Source organism: Solanum dulcamara, chromosome 12 (genome assembly GCF_947179165.1).
Source record: "Solanum dulcamara chromosome 12, daSolDulc1.2, whole genome shotgun sequence".
Lineage (NCBI taxonomy): Eukaryota > Viridiplantae > Streptophyta > Magnoliopsida > Solanales > Solanaceae > Solanum > Solanum dulcamara.
In genome coordinates, this window is record NC_077248.1 from 44,854,691 (window position 1) to 44,874,150 (window position 19,460).

General features: G+C 35.3%; 1 long non-coding RNA gene and 1 pseudogene across 1 annotated transcript; one reads left to right on the forward strand and one right to left on the reverse strand.

Annotated features, from left to right (window-relative positions):
• Positions 1-5,998: 5,998 nt before the first annotated feature.
• On the reverse strand, positions 5,999-11,727 carry LOC129877414 (uncharacterized). Its single transcript, XR_008763541.1, has 2 exons — positions 11,348-11,727; positions 5,999-6,359 (listed from the first exon to the last, which is right to left on the reverse strand). It is a non-coding gene; the product is annotated as an uncharacterized LOC129877414 (long non-coding RNA).
• A 6,070-nt stretch (positions 11,728-17,797) lies between these two features.
• Positions 17,798-18,858, forward strand: LOC129875733 (uncharacterized; annotated as a pseudogene).
• The last annotated feature ends 602 nt before the right edge of the window (positions 18,859-19,460 follow it).

Genomic DNA, 19,460 nt, shown 5'->3' on the forward strand with positions numbered 1-19,460 from the left:
ACTAAGCTTGGGCAGCCCCATTGGGCAAGTAATTACCGCATTATAATGCTTTCCAAAGCTCACCAAACACTCTTATGTATAGCCAAGATCACCACGAATACTCCGAACTTGAAATCGCCTCAATTGGAGCTCCCACTCTTAAGAAATTACATTTTGAGGTTTGAGGAAAAATGTTGAAAACAGGTCTTAAAGTGACCCTCTGATATTGCAAAAGCGAACCCAAAGGTCGCTTAAGCGAGCCTCACCCAAAAGGCGGGCCTCACTAAAGCGACCTATGTCGCTAAAGCGACCTATGTCGCTTAAGCGACAGCAGCCTATGGTTGACCATCGCTTTAGCGATGCCCTAGTCACTTTAGCGAAGGTCGCTTTAGTGACCAAGGGCCTCTCTAGCGATGGCACCAAACTAAGCCATACTAGTTGAGTTTTGGAAATGGTCAAGCCTTCGACGGGGTGCTTGGGATTCGTTCAAAATCCCATGTGTGCAAACGAACTATGCTACCCCCACAAAATTCAATGTTCTAGACTCAACAGTGCAGTCAAAATTCTTATCCGAGGTCATCTCGATAAAAAGTGGATCCCACACCCAAGCATAAATTTTGCCAATTCTACAAGGAGGCTCAAAATGAGACCAGAAGCCTCCGAACATAAATGGAAGGGAGTTCTAGACCAAACACGACAATTCAGAGCTAACGAGCAGACAAAATTTCAACCGAGCATGTTATCTAAGAATGTTGACCAAAGTCAACCTTAGGCCAAATATCAAAGGCTAAAGTGTCAAATGGCCCCAAACTCGTATTGATTGCCTCAATACTCGTGCTGACTATGCTACCAGTCTAATTTGGCCATTCCGGAGATGATGTAACCATCAGAATTTTATTCTGAGGTCATCTTCCTAGATTTTTTACCAAAGTCAACCGTTCAAAGTCTCATAGCTCCAGAATAGGGAATCGAGCAAAAAACCCAATCGAACGATCAGGAGATCGAACTGTCAGTGTCAGCAAGTTATAAATGGCTTGGAGTCACTACAGGAAAGCTCTAAATGCTGAAAGAATTGAAAAGGACGAAAATGACCTGAAGGTCATTGCATAAATGGCAAGAACAATGATTGTTGAACACCCCCTTCCATATAGGTTTTGGTGGGATGAAGCAGGAAGCACTACTTGTCATATACTAAACCTTTGTTTGATTCAACCAATTCTCAAGAAGACTCCTTATGAATTATGGAATGAAAAAAAGCCAAATATCGGATACTTTCATCCATTTGGATGTAAGTGTTTCATTCACAATAATGGAAAGAACAATATTGGTAAGTTTGATGCTCGCAGTGACGAAGGTATATTTCTTGGCTACTCTAACTCTAGTAGATCTTATAGAATTTTTAATAAACGAACTTTAAATATTGAAGAATATGCTCATGTTGTGTTTGATGATATTAACAAATCTATTGAGAAAAGATTTAGTACCGATGATGATGATAGTCAACTGATGACAACAGTTCACAAAGAAACAACTTCAAAAGATGATAAATCCAAAAAAGAGTTGATTATTGATAAAGCAACTGAAATTGTTTCAAATGAATGGAGAAGTGAACCAAATATCCAAACAAATTCATCATTGTAAATCAAAATGAAGGGATGAAGACTCGGGCATCTAGAAGAAATTAATTAAACATTGAATCAAACATTGCTCTCATTTCTCAATTTGAGCCCAAAAAAATTGATGAAGCTCTTACTAATGATCACTGGATAAAGGCAATGAAAGAGGAGCTTGACCAATTTGAGAAAAATCAAGTATGGACTCTTGTTCCAAGACCTGAAAAGAAGTCTATCATCGAAACAAAATGGGTTTTCAGAAATAAGCTTGATGAAAGTGGAAAGGTGGTAAGAAACAAAGCTCGATTGGTTGCACAAGGTTATTCTCAACAAGAAGGGAGAGACTACGATGAACTTTTGCACCTGTTGCAAGGTTAAAATCAATTAGATTATTACTTGCTTATGCTGCTCACAAAGATTTCAAATTATTTCAAATGGATGTTAAAAGCACTTTTTTAAATGGTTTTATTAAAGAAGAAGTTTTTGTTAAACAACCCCCTGATTTTGAAGATGCTAAATTTCCTTATCATATTTTTAAATTGTCAAAAGCTCTATATGGTCTCAAACAAGCACCCCGTGCTTGGTATGATAGACTAAGTACTTTTCTTACAAAGCACAATTTTTCAAGAGGAAAAATTGATACTACCCTATTTATTTAAAATTCCGTCTCTGAAAATTTTATAATATAGATCTATGTTGATTATATAATATTTGGTAGTACTTATATCTCTTTGTATGAAGAATTCTCTGCTCTTATGCAAAGCAAATTTGAGATGAGTATAATGGGAGAATTAACCTTTTTCCTTGGACTACAAATTCATCAAACAGATAAAGGTATATTTCTTTGTCAAAGTAAATATTACAAGGAATTAATCCATAAATTTGGGATGTCAAATTCAAAGTCCTTGGGAACTCCAATGAGCTCCATATGCTCATTAGATAAGGATGAAGGTGGAAAAATGTTGATCAAATCAAATATCGAGGTATGATTGGCTCTCTACTTTATTTATCTACAAGTCAACCAGATATTATGTTTAGTGTGTGCAGGCATGCAAGGTTTCAGTTAGATCCAAAAGAATCTCATTTAACTGCTGTTAAAAGAATTATCAAATACTTATTTGGCACAAACTCATTTGTCTTATGGTATCCAAAAGAAAATACTTTTTTTCTTAAAGGTTTTTTAGATGCTGATTATGTAAGTGACAAAGATGATAGAAAACGCACCAGTGGAACTTATCAAATTCGAAATAGCAAAAAATAGGGATATGTATCATTGTCCACCATTGAAGCTGAATACATTGATATAGGTCAATGTTGTGTTCAAATTCTATGGATGGTTCATCAACTTAGTGATTATGGATTAAATTTTAAACCTGTCAACATTATGTGTGATAATTTTAGTGCTATTTATCTTTCTAAAAATTCTCTGCATCATTCTCGTGCTAAACATATCGACATTCAGCATTCGTGATCATGTTTTAAACGGAGATATTGAAAAAAAAATTATTAGTACTAATTTTCAATTAGCTGATATTTTTACTAAACTTCTTCTGGAAGAAAGATTTTGTACTCTTAGAACTTCCTTAAATATTATTGCAAATCCCTTGAATATCGGAGAAGTCATTATTTGCATTAATTATTTCCCTTCTTCGATGAGTTCATCTGGTTGTATCGAATATTATGTATGCACTTAAACTTATTTCCAGCCTTATTTTTGGTAGTTTTTAGTCGCCTCTCTCTCTTCAAAAGAGGAGTCATCATTACTTATAGCCGTCGCTTCAATTGTCAGTTCAATGCCTCTGTCCAAAACTTTTCGTCTTTTCCACTTCTCTAAGCTACATCTTGCACTCCCCATTCTTCTTGTTCTATTGTTTCTTGTCTACTCGTTTGTTCTAATGGCTAAGTCTCAAAAGCTATCCTCTCTTGTTACCAAAAAAGCACTCAAAACAAAGGAAAAGAGAAGGTTTCATCCCCTGTCTATGTTGATTCTGATTTCATTGATGAAATCGTCCCTCAGATGTCCTCTGCATCATCTCTTGGAAAGCTTCCATGTGACTTTAGCAACTGTGGTTCTTCCAAGAAGAAATTCAAGTTCTATTTGGATAGTTCACTCGATGAGAAGGTAGATTGATGAAACTCTTCTCATGAAGAATTGTTTTACTCTTTCAAGTCCAAAACCCTTGTGCATGGGAGAGTTGTCGATCTTGACTTAATCTCTTCTCTAAACTGTCACATTAAGCCCCTTTTATGAATTCCAAGGATGGGGAAACATCTTTTCTACTCCTAGGGTGGCTTATGAACCCCTTGTTCGTCTCTTTTATGCAAACCTTCATTCTTCTAATCCTGGTGAAGTTGAATCTTTGGTTCTTGATAAGCGTATTTTTTTAATCACGAAAATCTTTACTCCATATTTCAAATCTCTTGCTCTGGCCTCTTCCCCCCTCAAAAAGTGGTTGGCCTTCTGAGTTTGAAGTCTCTTTTGATCAGGCCAAACGCGAGTTATCTCTTGACCCCTCTATCTTTCCCCCTCCCACCTAGGTTCTAAAGACCTATCGTTTGAATATCGAGTAATAGCTCACATTGTTGCAATTACCCTCCTTCCTCGCGCTGGTTCGTACTCTACCCTTACTTAGCATGACACTTTGTTAACCTACTATATCGTCTTTCAAAGAAAAATCCACTTATCTTCCTTCATTCTCTCAGTTATGGCAGAAGTTATCTCTGAACCCTCTAGCCTTCCATTTATTATGCGCATCACTCGCATACTAGAAGCAAATCATCTTTGTTTAGGTGATTATGCCCCATTTTTCATTAAACAGTGCTACAACTCTCGCGCTTTTATCAACATGGGATATTCTCGCACTGAAACTTCTTGGGTGCTCAAAAATGATGATGATCTCGTTGGTGAATCTCTCAAAGGAAAGCCTTCTTCATCTACCTCTGTTTCCTCTGAGAAACTAAATGGTGCTCTTGAGAAGATTGCAGATATTGATGTCAAAATGGATTCTCTGACCATCTCTGCTACTCATCTTAGAGACATTCTCACTCATATCACTGATATGGATGAAAGGTTTGATAACTTCAAGGATCTGGAGCTTGAAACACATTTCAAATTGGACAAAGTGCTAGAGGTTTCCAAAGAAATAGGTGTTGATGTTGCTCGAGTACGTCTGAGACTTGAACAGGTTGTCAAGGAGGCTGTGAAGATTGCATATAAGATTTAGGTCAGATCTACTGCTCTGACAACCATCATCTCCAACAAGTTCGAAGCAATGTCTATTCCTATTGTCAATACCCTTACCTATTTCCTACATCCTCACTAGTCTTGCAAGAATATTTTGTGTTACTAGACCTATGTTTTGTTTTGGTCTATGTCGCCCTCAGACTCGTTTTTTATTTATCTTTCCTTTTTGCAGATGCCAAAAGGTGAGGTAATTTAGTAGAGTACTCCTTTTTTGATTTAAGTGTTTGCATGTATGCTTGTGCTTTTGCTCTGTGTATGCTTTATGGTTTTACTTTTGTGACATTTACTGATTAAGGTTCAGATAACTCTCACTTAGGGAGAGTCACCATCTTGTGAAAACAATTTTTTCAAGCAGGTACATCGAAAGCCAAGAGTAGTCCTATTAAGGTGGAGCCACCATATATTGCATATATTGTCACTTTGGTTTAATGCAGGCATGACAAAAGAAATGGCCTAGGATTAAGGGGGAGCACAGTCGACTTTCAGGGAAGTACCACTACTCACAATCGTCATCTTCAAAAAGGGGGAGATTGATAGTGCATAATTTTAATGATAAACAATTGTGTTCTTTGCAGGATAATCAACAAAAAGGAAAGCTCCAATCACCTGGTAAAGATCAGATTGCCCCCTAATTTGATAAGAGATATCTTTCACAATTAGAGGAGCTAATTAACGATCAAATATTGGAGGAGATCAAGAAATTATCTAAGTAAAGATACTGCAACAATAAAAGGAGTTAATTGAATATCAAGATTGCAGCAGATCAAGTGTATTAGCAAGGAGTAAAATATAGCCAACATATGCCTTAAATAAAAGAAGCTAATTGAATCAATCCAGTCGTATCAATCAGGAAAAATCCGCGGTCAAGAAAGAAGATTTCGATCAAGAAAAAGCCCTCACCTTATTTTTGCAAAAAGGATCAATCACTATCTTTTTCCAAGGATCATTCTCTTGGGTTGCCTTCTCTTCTAAAAGGAAATGGTCAAACTTCCTCACTACAAATATGAGAGCTGCTGAAAAGATTGATATACAACAAGTCTGAATTATCTCACCATCTTTGCTCTACTTTTTATCAAGCATTGTAATACTTAGTATTTTATTGTGTAGTCGAAAAAGGAGAGGAGAGAAAAATATTGTCGGTAAGGCTTTGTATCAAGAAAAAGAAAAGATAGAGAGTATTCATAGGACATTCTCATAAAACACTGTACTCATTCAAGACATCAAAGGGCTAAGAAGACAACACCCTTGTAACTCAAGGGGACTGGAGTAAGATCCACATTGGATCCCAAACAATATAAAACATCTTGTTTCAAGTTTTACTTCCTGCACTTTCATTATAAGTTCTGTCAACTGCAGTCGACTACTAAGCTGTATTAGTTGACTATTACTCAGAAAAATAAAAAGAAGCAATTCACCCCGCCCCCCTCTTGGACTTTCAGAGGGGACTCACAGATGGCATTGGAAGATAGTCACTCTTGTGTAGAAGCTGAAACAGTGGCAGTTGTTCCTGAATTCATCAACATCTATAAGAAGACAAGTCATGTTAATACACTAAAAAATTTGGTTTCTCATCAAGTCATGGAAAGAAATACTCTGGACTTTATAAATAAAAGAGAGGTGGAAGAAGTAGAAGATACAGAAGAGGAGAGCAGTAATAACAAAGATAATCAAATATTGAGAAATGCTTGCCTAAATGTTGTCTCTAGTTCTAAAGGTGGGAAAGGGAAGAGTAGCATGGAAAATAAACCTGTTAGGGTAAATCCTTAGAGGAATGTGAAATCTGTCTCCAAATGAAGATAAAAACACTGTTTTGGAATGTGAGAACAGTTAGAACTCAAAATTCATTCCAACGGATTCAAATGTTCAATAGACTTCATAATTTTTCAATTATTGCACTGATGGGGCCATTTCAAGAAGGAAATCAAATTCACAAATATACAAAAGAAGGTTGGGGATGTCCTACGCAATTCACAACCAAAATGGGACGATATGGGTATTTGTTCAGGAACATATTCATGTTGGGGTGATTTCAGACTCAGATCAACAATTAACCCTTCAACTTCATTTTCAAGAAACTGGAGCTACTATTCTGACTACAGTAGTGTATGCAAAATGTGATACATTGGAAATAATCAGCTTATGGGATGAAATTTACAACATTAAGGTTAGCTTTAATCTCCCTTGGTTGTTTAAGGGAGACTTTAATGTCATTATGAGTGATGATGAAAAGATTGGGAGTCTGCCAGCTTACCCTCAAGAGTATGAAGACTTTGCCTTTTGTATGAATTCTTGTGAACTGATGGACATTAATTTCAAGGGTAGCCCTTTTACATGGTGGAATGGTAGAATTGATAGTGAGTGTAGTTTTAAAAGATTGGATAGATTTTTTATTAATCAATCTTTTATTAGTTTATTAGGCAACCTTGATATGGAGCACTTGGTAAGAACTAGATTTGATCATGCCCCTATGCTTTTATCTTGTGGTTCTCATATGCCTTATATAAGGAAACCTTTCAAATTTCTTAATGTTTAGGTGGAGGAAGAAGGATTTCTGGAAACTGTGGCCAATAGTTGGAAATCAGTGGATCCTTCTGATGTGTTCATTAGCTTGAAACAAAAGATGAAGAACACCAAAGCAACCCTATCCAGCTGGATAGGGAGTGTTTTGGGGATATCTTCATGTAACTAAGTATCAGAGAGGAGATTGTGAGAATGAAAGAAGCGTTATTTGAAGGATATCCTACAGCTACTAACAAGATGATATTGCAGCAGGCTCAGGTTGAGTTAAAGAAATATATTCATATTGAGGAAGAATTTTGGAGACAGAAAGCAGGTATACAGTGGTATTCATAAGGGGATAAAAACACTAGATTCTTTCATTGTCTGGTTAATGGAAGGAGGAAGAGGCTTTCTATTAACAGAATGTTGAGGGAAAATGGGCAATGGGCTGAAGGCAATGGCCAGATAGCTGAGAAGCTATCAGTCTCTTCATAAATCAATTCTCTGAAGGTGGAATGATAGGTACAGAAGAGTTGACTTTGCTAAAGCATGTTCCCTCTTTAATTTCTGAGCAGAATAATGAGTTTTTCAAAGCTTTGCCAACTAAATATGAGGTAAAGAAGGTAGTTTTTGAGCTTAATGGTAATAGTGCTAGTGGTCCTGATGGATTTACTAGACTATTTTATCAAATACTACTGGAATATAGTGGTTGATGATATCTTCAAGGTGGTGACTGTTTTTATTAATGGGTTTACTCTCCCAAAGTCTATTACCCACACAAACTTAGTGTTGATACCAAAACAATACATTGTACATTTCTTTTATGATATAAGACCTATAAGTTTGAGTAATTTTCTTAACAAGGTGATTTCCAGGATTAATCATGATAGAATGGAGGGTCTGCTTCCTTCCTTAATTTCTAAAAATCAGTCTGGCTTTTTGAAGGGAAGAAATATATCAGAAAATGTCTTACTGGCCCAGGAGATTGTTTCTGACAAATAAGGGGTAAGCCTGCAAATGTGGTTATAAAGCTAGATATGGCAAAGGCTTATAACAGAGTTAGCTGGCATTTCTTAATTAAGGTTTTGGAGAATATGGGTTTTGATAGCACAGTGGTGGATATGATTTGGAGGTTAATTGTAAACAATTGGTACTTCATCCGCATCAATGGTCAAGCTCATGGGGGTGTCAATCAAGGAGATACTCTGTCCCTACCCTTTTCATATTATCAGCTGAAGTATTAACAAGGGCCTTGAATGATTTGTTTAACAACAGAGAATTTAAGGGTTATGGGATGCCAAAGTGGAGTGATAATATTAACCATGTATCCTATGTTGACGACACTATCATTTTTGTATTAGCTGATAGGTTTTCATTAAAGTTGGTCATGGATACTTTGGGGTAGTAGGAATAATAGTCTGTTCAACTAATTAACAAAGGGAAATCTGCCTATTTCATGTTTAATAAGGGGACTGGTGCTCATATGGATGTTGTGGAGGAGATTACAGGCTTCAGGAGAGGTACTTTTCCTTTTTATTTATTTGGGATGCCCTATTGGTCATGCAACGGAGCAAAAGATACATTTTAAAGAACTGATCATGAAGGTACAAAATAAACTACAACTATGGAAAGGTAAACCTCTGTCATTTGGAGGTAAAGTTGTTTTGATTCATATAGTGCTTAGTAGTATTCCTATTTATCTCCTCTCTGCCATGAGTCCCCCCCCCCCCACAATCATGTTTTCCATGATTTGCATAGAATATTTGTCATATTCTTATGGAATTTTAAAGAAAATGGGAGGAGTAAGCATTGGGTTGCCTGGCCTGATATTTGTTTGCCTAAGGTGGAAGGGGGATTAGGTTTTATGTCTTTGTTTGATGTTTCTAAATCCCCTTTTGCAAAATTGTGGTGGAACTTTAGAACACAAAATCTATGTGGGCTAATTTTCTATGGAATAAATATTGTAAAAAACTAGGGCCCCAAGTTGTAGAATGGAAAGGTGGCTCTCAAACTTGGAAGTTAATGCTAGAAGCGAAAGATATGGTGGACCAACAAATATGGTGGGAACCAAATATTGGTCATTCTAGTATATGCATGGATAACTGGACACAATTGGGAGATTTTCAATACTACATACCTTTGAATATTGTAGTTAATCATCAGTTCGAGGATGTAGGACAATTGTACAGTTAAGGAAATGGAACTGGGAGATAATGGAGGAGCTTTTCAATGAAGAGGTTTGTACTCATATTTCTAAACATGTTGCACCAGCCCCAAAATTTGAAGATTGGATAAAACATGGTGGATGTTAAATAGTTCTGGAAAGTTTTCTGTCAAGTCTGCTTGGAATTTTGTTAGACAAAGCAGAGATCACTGTGATTTTTTCCAACATATCTGGGTGAAAGGGGTTCCCTAAAAAGTTTCATTCTTTATATGGAGATTGTGGAATCAAAGGATTCCTATTGGGGAAGTCCTGGTAAAGAACAGAATTCCTAGTAATGTCTTTGTGTTTGTTGTGGACAAGGGGTGTCAGAAACTATTGAGCATTTATTTATTAATTGTGATTTTTCCAGTAGAATATGGTCTGGTTTTGAAGCTGATGCAGGGATTGGGGGACCTTTTATTCACATGAAAGACAACAACAACAACAACAACAACAACAAACCCAGTATAGTCCCACCATGTGGGGTCTGGGGAGGGTAGAGTGTACGCAGACCTAACCCCCACCTTGAAAGGTAGGGCGGCTGTTTTCGAGAGACCCTCGGCTTAAGAGAGAAGAACAAGGGAGGAGAAACAAGGAAAACAAGACATAGGTCAGTAAAGCCAAGCATATAGAAAACAATATAAAAATATGAATAATGAGAGCGATAAAGTCAGGGTAGGAAAGATCGGGGATAAAGGAGCATTAACTACTATAGATAAAATAGGATACCCAAAGTAAACTGGGCCAACTAATATAAGCAGTAATCCCATGCAAAAATCAAATGTTAATAAACAAATGAGCGCAACTACGACTACATGAAAGACATAGTAATGAAATGGTGGAAAGCAGAGGTTGTTCCTAAACTTAAGCCCATATACAAGGTTGTTCCTTTATTCATATTGTGGCAGATTTGGAAGAGAAGAAATAGGATCAGAAATGGTGGGAAGATGTCTATAAATGGTATGATAATGAAAGTAGGAAGAAACTTACATCTTATGGAAAGATGTCTATATCCATGGTTAAAGGAGATTCATGTTGCTTAGCCTATGCTAGTTAAGCTTTTGGAGAACTACACTCCTATTCGAGGATGTAAAGTAGTGAGATGGATTAAACCTATGATTGGTTTCAAATGTAATTTTGATGGTGCATCAAAGGGAAATCCAACTTTGCAGTGAAAAAGATTTGTTTCCTGTAATTCTGGAAATAGACACCCTAACTGTGAAGAAATTGATTGATGGGGAATGGGAAGTCTCATGGAGTGTTACAGGGGAGATCAGAAAAATCAAGCACTTGATGAAGGAGAGGGAGGTGATGGTTGAGCATGTTTTCTGAGAAGGCAACAAGGTTGCAAATTTTCTAGCTAACTACGTTTTTTATTTTGCAGGTACACAACGTATTACCTTCTCATATTTTCAGGAATTATCAAAAGAGGCAAAGGTGACGTTTCAAATGGACAAAGCAGGAATTGCAAATCTGAGAATCAAGAAAATGCAGAACAGAGATTACGGCTACTGTAACACTATCGACAACATACAATAAATCAAGGAACAACAACAGCACAACTGAAAGCAAAAGGAAATCAATATCTTCGAAAAAGGTTGGGTCACCATTCTAAAAGCTAAACAATAGCGAAATATGGTTCTATGGGAAAATTCTTAGAAACATTTATAAGGAATTCCTGGTCTATGTAGTGGTATTAGCTAGGCTTCACTGGCTCAATCTGCAGTAATGGGTAAATCTTAGAAATAGAACTCAAGGATCAAATTTTTAGGTTGTTCTCTAAGGATGTGCGAGTAAATCGAGTCTTACCTGAGCTGTTCGAGCTGAGTTGAAGAAGTATTTAGTGGATTTGATTCCATGAAATTCGTGAGAGCTTTTGAGTGTCTTGTGTGGAAACGATCCAAACTCAGTTGGTTTCAGCCTTAGAAGAACGGATCTTGCTCTAAGGCAGTCCATGCCTTCGTCCGACATGACAATGAAGCTTGGGTGGCCATGGAAGACGTTTCCTGAAGCTTCTTTGTATCATTTCTTTCTTTCTTTTCTTCTGTACTGAAAGGATTTTTGTTTATTTTAGTGGGATGGTCTTGTGGCACTATCTATTATTATTATTATTATTTGATTTAATAAAAAGGCCTTTGTGGTCCATACATTTAACTTTTAAAAAAGTGTTTAGGGTGTTAGGAAGTGAATGAGGGATTTAAGAGTGTGGGGGTAGTGAATAAAATAGAATTTGTGTCAAAAACCCGATCAAATATATTAATGAACAAATAGAAAAATTACCAAAACAACCTTTTCAAATAATTGAACGGGCTCCTGGACGGACCATCTTCACGGTCCATGAAGAGCTCCACAAGTTGTGGAGTGGTTCGTGAAAACTGACTTGGCCAAGGCTAGGCACAGGAAATTTTGATAGAAGGGACTATAGTCCATAGAGATCGTGACAAGCCATGAAGGCCCTCGTGAAGTTGACTCGTTTCAAGGGTTCTGAGGGTTGCGTTTCATAGACATTTTTACGATCTGTAAATATTTCGACGGGTCGTGAACTCTACCTTGTTATTTCCTATTTCCTATCACTTCTGTGGACACCATTACGAACTGTGGTTCCTTTCAAGGTCAGTAGAAGGGTCCGTGAACTTTTTCCCTTTTCCCCAATTTTCCCAGTAATCCACTAAGGGGCCATGGTACTTTATACGGCCCGTGAAAGGCCAAAAAGGTGTAATTTTCTGAGATCCTCTTTTAAACTTCTATTTTTTCGATGTATATATATATATATATATATATATAATTCCAAAAGAATTTTACAAATAATAAAGAAAACCTAACCTCATAAACTCAAAAACAAAATGCGAAGAACTATGTCAAGATCTGTTGGAATAATAATTCAAAGTTGGAGTCGAAATCTTAAGTTGTTTAGGATTTTTTATTTTTGGTATTTATTTAATTAATATTTTGTTAGGATTTATTTGTCCTAACTCATATAGGAATAGATTTTCTAGTCCTAGTTTAATTAGATTTCTTACTATTATAAATAGGGATGTTGCTAGGTTATTTTCAATAGACAGAAACACACAGAAAAATATAGAAAATACAGAATACAAAGAAATATATAGATCTTGAAGTAAGATTCAAGAGATTTTGAGTTTATAAAAAAAATCATCAAGATCAATGATAAAAAATGTGAATAAAATTATTGTGACAAGATTTTCTTTAATCTTTCATAAAGAACATTTATGCAACAAAATTCATGTTGAGAAGAGGGCATATGTGACAACGGTTCATGTAATATGTAGAATGCTAGCAGAAACTTTTTTATAAAATAAGTAGCATCTACTTAATGATTTATATAACCTATAACTACAGATAAAGGTTTGGTGGTACAAATAATGTGAAATTATGAATCCCATAAGGACCGTATGTATTTTAGGTTCAACCTAAGAAAACAGTATCATGACATGTAGCACATATAATTTTACAAGCAAATGTACTATAACATATTCAAATATAGAGTTTTGTCAACTTATTCTTCTAGGCATCCAATGCCATGACCAACTATAAAATATTCAATGGGATCATCTTAGTCATAATTTATAATCTATAATGTATTTAGCATGTAGAACGATATAAGTATAAGTATTTTTTATATAGAACTGGCGACATGCAAGAAATTGGTCCAATGAAGTATACCTATCATGAAACAATTACTTCCTATATAAATATCGTAAAACAAACGATTTCCAAAATATAGAAGTAACATAACATAGATCTAGCAATTTATTAAATAGGCAACAAGTAATAGTTAATATATAAGACACGTAGCATACATAATCTTATAAACAAGTAAACTACAGAAGATGCATCCATGAACTTAACTTAATTCACTAGATAACTATTACAATTGCAAATTATGAAATATTTTCTTCATCCCTTGAAAGAGTCGTACCCTAATTGAGAGCTTCATTTCACACACACCAAACAACTAATTCAGAAAACATTTATTTCTATATTTTAAAAGTAACAACTTTCTTACCTATGACAATTAAGTGATACTATATCCTCTACTTTTCTGATTATCAAATAAATGTCTAACATCTTAATATTCTTTGAATCTAACCTATAGTTGCATAATAATCTCATTTGACCTTATTATAAACATAATGAAACAAATCCTCACATATACATCCATGTAAAACAATTGAAGAAACTTACTCTTGAATTGAGTATCTATAGGATGACTCACATAAGTTACTGTCTAGTCAGGGTAGTCAAAGACACACATTCTGTACAAGTCACTCATGTGACTAAGAATTATAAGATGGAAATTACCTCCTTGGAAAAACTAGTATTTGGCCTTTTGGCGTACAATAAGATCGTCTTTGATAGACAGAATTTATATGACATTTAAATAGAGTGTAAATTAGAAGTAAATTGGGATCACCCCTAATATGTTATTGAATATTTAAAGGGCTAAATCCAATAAGTGCATAGTTAAGGAACTATTTTAGACCTAATCCTATAGATAAGACACTATTTATGACATTTCCTCTCTCTAAATCGCAAAATTGTGGGATATATCAAGCCTCGTTTTTCTTTATTTTATTTGGAAGTAAATTGAAGCTTATTTTCAATTGGCAGTAGGTAAACGTGAGACAAATATTATACATCCTACCTTGATTACATGATTTTCAGGTGGATACAACAATAAATATTCAAGTGCTTAAATGTGGTCCGCAATATTACAAAAATAAATAAATAAGAACAAACTAATTATAAGGAATCAAAATCGAGGATAAAATAAATACTTGTCAAATTGGTTCCAGTCAAAAGAGAACATGCTAATTCTTATTCCAGTCAAATAGAAGACCAATAAGATGTTGCCATGTGTTCAATAATGTGTTGATTCCAATCAAATTTAAGAATCAAGTCAAAAATTATAAAATATCCAAAATAACACAATTTAATCAATTGCATAAAATTTGTGATAAGTTTGACCTGTACCAATTAGAAAAAGACAAGGCTTTAATTTATTTAGGGAATGTCAATAACTTTCTTGTCAATATTAGGATGATTAATTAGATTTAAAGGAAGAGATACTTTTAAATGTTGCTCAACTCAAAGTCACTTCATCTTCCTGTCCCTTTTTTTACTGTGTTACAGAAAGGCCAAGAGAAATATCTATGGTGTTGGAGCATGCATCCCCTGATCAGATTTTAGGTTCCACTCAATTAACCATCCCTGCAGGTTTGTCTAAAAAAAACTTGTTTCATTGCATGCAAAAGTGCATTTATATACGATATTTTTTTGTTTTGTAGTTCATTTGATGGACCCGGAGTCATTGAACCGTTCTAGTAATGTGGTTGAGAAAATGAGAAATGAGATTGAAAAAGATCTTATTAGGAAAGAGATCATTGCATAAGTGGTAGCTAGAAAGCGCCTGTTGGAGTTGGAAGTAAGAAGAGAGCTTATGATGGAAAGAGAAATAGCAATCTGTGGAGGAGAAAGATTTGCTTCATTCTTGAAGAACCAGGCTGAGACCATGTTTTTTTAGGAGAAAATGGGAATGGTTGTCTCTATTGTGTCTACACATGATAGGGATCACATCTTAGAGTTGCCTTTTCAGTACCGTGTTGTGAAACAAAAAATTTCAACATTGAACCAATGTCCATAGGTGGAAATTTTACAAGTCCAGCTCCCTGGCTAGCCAAATTTTGCTGGTTCGTATTCTTCTTTATTTCTGGCCCTGTTTATTAACTCTAAGTTTGTCTAAGGGAATTATTGCAGTCATAGGTCAATATGTTATTCACTTGACATGCTGTCTTTCTTGCTTCTTGAGTCTTTCTGACTTGTGTAGAATTTTCAACCACGGGTTATGTCCATTGCCTCTTTCAAGCTTTTCTTTATAAATTGAATAATCAAAAACACACCAATGTAATTCCACATGTGGATTTAGGTAAGGTAGTGTGTATGCAGACCTCACTATTAAAGCAGTTCAAAAATCTTTAGAATGACGACTATTTTAGTTTTGAACTTTAAAATCTTTAGAACAGTTGCTATAATCAAATGAAGTGTGAAAAAGTTTAAAACCAGCAAGTTAGGTAGGTAATGCATATCTAATTTTTTTTCTATTTACTTTCATCTTTGTTTAGTTTGTCATGCACAAACAACAAACTTGTTGAATACCAAGTAACCTTATAATTTCAGGTTGTCGGAAATATGTATTCTTTAGTGACAGATTTAGGATTTAATCTTTATAGGTTCAATATTTACGGTCTTTAGCATTAAACTCATTATATCTTTAAACTTATGGGTATTTTAGTGAACCTTTACCTGTAAATTTATGCACAGCGCTAAAAGTATTGTTTTCAGATAAATTTAATTTTGAACAGCATCTGCCGAATAGAAAATGGCCATTGCCAAGTAGTATCTAGTTATCGGCAATATGCTTTTCTGTTGCAATAAGCATGAAGATTCATAATCTCCCACCCGAATTTTAAGTTTATCATCTCTTTGGCCTCAAAAAACTCTTTATTAGATTGTCAAGTCAGTTCACAGTGATTATCCAAATCTACTCACAATGACCATTGCAAGGTAGTATCAGGCTCCGAGCTTTTCTCCCGACAATTTTGCTTAACTAAATTAGCAACCTAACTATAATTTTTTCCCTTGGCTTTATACATTTTCCCTTATTTTTAGGAAATATGTTAAAGTTATGGCCGAAGTTGTCCACTTCTGCATGTTTTACATTCAGTAGTGTATATAAGGAACCACAGATGAGGACTATGTTGGTTTTTTCCTCTTTCTTAGGTAAAGCCACACTTCCTTTTCATGGTGTCTTTCTTTCCATAATGCCATCCATTAATTATATTATTGATTAAATTTCGTTGAGTTGCTATTGAGTCATGCCTGGATTTATCCCCTGAGCTCTGAGAATCTTAAGAAGTTTGGTGCTAAATAACTTATTTTTCAACATTGTTTGAGGCTCAGCCAAGTGGTTGACATGTTGAACGACTATGAAATCTTCTTTTTGTGAATATGTATGTCAGACAAGGGGCCTTTCAACTATTGAATCCTGAATTTACACAAATCAATCTCTAGTTGGTGAATAGGCTCTGGCAGTTTGTGGCTATATCACTTGTGATCGAATTGGTAAAGTCAGCTGTGACATGGGCAAATAGTTATTGACCTACAAAAGTCAAGATTATTTTCTTGGGTTTCCAAACCATGGGATGGTTTGCACCTTTTTTACGGGTGTGGTCTTCCCAATATCGGAAAAATTACATCATAATTGCCATATGCATCTATCTTCAGTCCTTGATTTTCATGTGTGGGTTCATCTGTAGTAGGCCCTATTGTTTGAGTGCACCAGGCATTTGCTTTATCTACATATGGACATTTCCTCTCTGTCTTCTTAAGAGGTTGAAGCATTAAGCTTCTTATGCACATCTAATATAACTAGCTTGTATGTAGTAAAGTACGCACATTTTATCAAACAAATGTTATCGCCTTATAATAGTTAAAAAGCTCTTGAAATTCTTCCTCAGCTCTTCGAGTGACACTTAAGTAGTTTTATATAGCTTAAGCTTTCTGATAAAATTTTCTTTTATGTGGTTTGAACTTAGAAGATTTTCTCTAGTGTAATTTCTTTCTACTGAATGTAAATTCTTGGAAAGCTGGACACTGAGTCTCCTCTTTCTCAACACTGTAACTTAAGGGAGGTAGCCGATGCAGAGGCTAATATAGTTATACTATAGAAAGTATATCTGTTTCAATTCTATAACAGATGCCTAGATTCCCTGATTTTCTTCCATTAGGTACTCTGTCCGCATTACTCTCATACTTGGTTTTCTGGTGACTAGCCTACATAACCAGAATGCTATTTAAACCTGTCTATATCATTACAAGGTAAGTCATATCTAAATTGAGCAACCAAACCTAGGAAATAATTTCATGGACTAGATAACACTCAGAAACGAAACCTTATCAATGGCAATGAGATACATTCGTATAAAACTGAGGATTGACCTGATCGAGCCAAATTGGGAGAGATGATGCTTTTATTTTAATGTCCTCCAAAGAATTTTTGGGCCCGTCAATGAATAGTGTAGGTTCCTTTCCCCAGGCCATTGTTCCTTTCTTTAGTACAAACTACTATTTCTTTTATGCATTCATTCAATGTTTATGAAATCGTCAATGTTCTTTCAAATCCATAAACCATTTATGAGGCATTTAAATTTCTAAGAACTGCTTCTTTTGGTGTTGACAATGCAGTCTAAGTCTGACACAATTTTCTCTGGAGCAAAATGAAAAGTTATAACAATAACTGAAGAGGTTTTTGACAAGCCTTCATTAAGCTGTGCTCCAGTGAAAAATGTTACGGAGTGGACTTATGCACTTTGTCAGGTATGGACTACAAATCAAGATGGCCTGAATGTCCACTTTCAAGGAAAAAAACACAAACGTAAGGAGGCTATTTTTAGAAAACAAAAGGATGATAAAAACTGCAGCACTGGACTTCTTCCGAAGAAATTAAAATTTATCGAGCTAATGGAACATCCTTGCGATGATCTGATATCGAGGCAGAAATCAGAGGAAGGATTATCAAGTTCCAATGATAATGATCCACCATCCTTTTTCATAAATAACAGTGCAGATGACGTGAGAAAGAACGTAAGTTATGAAAAGCAAAACAATAGGGAGTTCAGGTTTGGGTGTGACACATGCAAAATAGGGACCTTTTTTGAAAAGGAGATGGAGACACATAATATAGGAAAAAAACACAAACACAAGAAGGATGACTGGATTGGTCTTTCACCAAAGAAACCTAAATGTATCTAGGTTGTGGAACGTTCTTTTGATGATGTGATATCAGGGAAGAAATCAGAGGAAGGATCATCAAGTCCAAATGATAATGATCCACCATCATTTTTCATAGATGGCAGTGCAGATGACGTGAGAAAGAACGTAGCTCATGAAAAAAAAATAATCGGGAGTTCAAGTTTGGGTGTGACACATGCAAAATAGGGATCTTTTTTGAAAAGGATATGGAGACACATAATAGAGGAAAAAAACACAAACACAAGGAGGATGAAAAAAACTACTGCATTGGTCTTTCACCAAAGAAACATAAATGTATCCAGCTTGTGGAATGCCCTTTTGATAATATGATATTAGGGAAGAAATCAGAGGAAGGATCATCAGGTATGAATGATAACGATCCACCATCGTTGTTGATTGATGACAGTGCAAATGACTTGAGAAAGAACACATCCCATGAAAACAAAATAATGGGGAGTTTAATTTTTGGTGTGACACATGCAAAATAGGGACATTCTCTGAAAAGGTAATGGAGACACATAAGATAGGAAAGAAGCTTGCTCGATATCTTCAACAACTTATTGGCCAGGACAAGCAGTGTTAATAACAAATGATGAGCAGAGATTATTATTATTATTATTATTATTGTTGTTGTTATTTTTGGTGGTGTTGTTGTTGTTGGTGGTGGTGGTGGTGTTGGTCCTGTCTACCAACTAGTAGCTCATTTTTGTGGTTAAAGGAAATCAGATTATAACAATATTACCTTTTAACCCATATGGTGTGTTTTGTTTCTATAGCTATTTATGCAAAATGTTCAAGTCTATTTGTAAATCGAAGTAACTTTTGTTTGTATTAGTACATCATTGATTATACAATTCCAATGCTAAAAGTATCCATGAATTCACTAAGGCTAATTTGTCACAGAGAGAAGAATAAAAGTGAAATACCCATTATTTTTCAAGTGTATGCTCTGTGAATATCTATATATATTTGTGATCTTAGTTAGATGTGTCACTTCTATTAAGCCGAATTTATGTTTATAAATTTCTTTAATTTTTTGAATTTTCCTTTTATTTGATGTTTCGAAAATCTACAGGAATTTAAATTTACC